Source organism: Suricata suricatta, chromosome 16 (genome assembly GCF_006229205.1).
Source record: "Suricata suricatta isolate VVHF042 chromosome 16, meerkat_22Aug2017_6uvM2_HiC, whole genome shotgun sequence".
Lineage (NCBI taxonomy): Eukaryota > Metazoa > Chordata > Mammalia > Carnivora > Herpestidae > Suricata > Suricata suricatta.
In genome coordinates this window covers 950,594-952,669 of record NC_043715.1, presented here as the reverse complement: position 1 = coordinate 952,669, position 2,076 = coordinate 950,594, and the positions used below count along the sequence as shown (strand labels likewise).

The 2,076-nt window shown below is 61.3% G+C and overlaps 1 protein-coding gene across 1 annotated transcript in view; it reads left to right on the top strand.

Annotated features, from left to right (window-relative positions):
* Window positions 1-2,076, top strand: part of CDT1 (chromatin licensing and DNA replication factor 1) — an 18,563-nt gene that overhangs the window by 9,435 nt on the left and 7,052 nt on the right. The window lies entirely within an intron of this gene.

Genomic DNA, 2,076 nt, shown 5'->3' with positions numbered 1-2,076 from the left:
CCCCAGCCCGCGCTGGGACGCCCCCCGCGAGCCGGGGGCGCAGGCGCGGCCCTGCGCTGTCAATCCTGCGAGGGCGAGAGGCGGATGCGCGGGGCGGGGCGTAACTCCAGAGGGGCGGGGCCTGGAAGGGGCAGGGCTGGCCGAGAGGCGTGGTTCCGGGGACCAGGTTAGGGGCGGGGCTCCAGAGGTGGGCGGGCCCGGGAGGGCAATTGGACAGTGTGGATGAGATTTCGAGACGTGGCTCACGGATGGGGCGTGGCCGGCAGGATGGGGCGGGGCCGGAAGGACGGGGCGGGACCATCGGTGGGGCGGGGGCTTGGTGGTGGGCGTGGTCGGGGCTGAGGCGTTCGCCCAGAGTTCCTAGACCACCGGCACCAGGGGAGGGCCCCTGGGGGCCGCTGGAGTCGTCTGGGTCGCCTCAGCCCGAGTGTTCTGCAGGCCCCGCGCCTCCTGCCCTGAGCCCTGCTGCCCTGCCCTCAGTGGGAAGGCGACCCTTGTGAACATAAGAGCCCCCGAGGAGAATGCCTGGAACCGCACGAGGACCCTGCGGGACAGTCAGAGTTCGCTCCTGAACCCGGGGGGCTCGCTCCGCGGGGAAGGCCAAGCTCGCCCCCACCAGGTGCCCGCCTGGTGGAGCTCGCCACGCCTCCTTGTGTCTGTGCAGGGACTGCCTTTGAGGGGCCTGTAAATGTCACCTAACGATTTTGGGACACCCTGCCACAAGCCACGCCCGATCCAGGTGAGTTCGATGAGCCCTGCGGGGAGCGCGCAGCCTGGCCGAGTGGAGGCTCCTCCCCATTCGGGACTCTCACGTAGGGAGTCAGGAGGGGGCAGGGGGAGCTCTCGCGGCCTACCACCTGCACACCCGGCAGAAGAGAGGGGCTCACCCGGCACGTGGACACTCCTCTGCCGCCCCAGCCTGAGGAAGGGGCACGTTCCCCATCCCCTTGGGGATCAGCTGGCCAGGGAGAAACCACCACACCCCCAGCCCAGCTTACCCTGCTGCACGTTTACTCCATCACGGCCCTCCCGACGAACCCCCATTCTCCTTGAGAAAGCCTGCCTCTCCTTTGTCCCCACGCGTGCCTACGGTTTGGCCACAGCGTGTTTGTCCCAGATTGAAACTCTTTTCTATTCCCTGATTCATCCATCTTTTGCTGGTAAAATAGCTGGAGGGTCTGTTTCTAAGGCGAACAGCCCACACCCTGGGCGGGTCCGCAGATGGGTGCCGTCAGCCTCCCGAGCCTCCCAGGGTAGAGGCACACTGGCTGGGGGTGTCCTTTCCTTTGGGACCTGAACTTGGGAGCAGCCAGCAAGGAGCAGCTCTCGGGAAGCCAGTGCTGGGCTGCTTCCGGCAGCTTGTCCGCGAGAGGGGTGTGCGAGGTGGCGCGGGCCTCAGCACTGGCTTCTCTTAGGCCAACGGAGGAATGCCAAGACCAGGTTTCATATTTAATTTTTTTAATGTTTTATTTTATTATTGAGACAGAGAGAGAAACAGAGCATGAACGGGAGAGGGTCAGAGAGAGAGGAAGACACAGAATCTGAACCAGTCTCCAGGCTCTGAGCTGTCAGCACAGAGCCCTGAGGTCGTGACCTGAGCCGAAGTCGGCCAGTTAACCGACTGGGCCCCCCAGGTGCCCCCAGGTTTCATATTTTAAAAGGCTACCCTGCTGTCCCCAGGTGGCTCAGTCAGTTAAGCGTCTGACTCTTGATTTTGGCTCAGGTCATGATCCTGCAGTCACGGGTTCAAGCCCTGAGTCAGGTTCTGCACTGACTGCACAGAGCCTGCTTGAGATTCTCTCTCTCTCCCTCTCTCTCAGCTCCTCCCCTGCTCTCTGTCTCCCTCTCTCAAAATAAATAAGTAAACATTTTTAAAAAATCAGAAAATAAAAGATTGTCCTAGCTGAGGCTTCAGAAGCCTGAGAGGTGGGAAGCAGAGAGAGGCTGAGGCTGTTACCCGGACAGATTATGACTTTGGGGCACCCAGCTGGCTCAGCTCTTGATCTCGAGGTTGTAGGTTCGAGCCCCACGGTGGGTGTAGAGATTACTTAAAAGTTACAACTTAAAAAAAAAAAA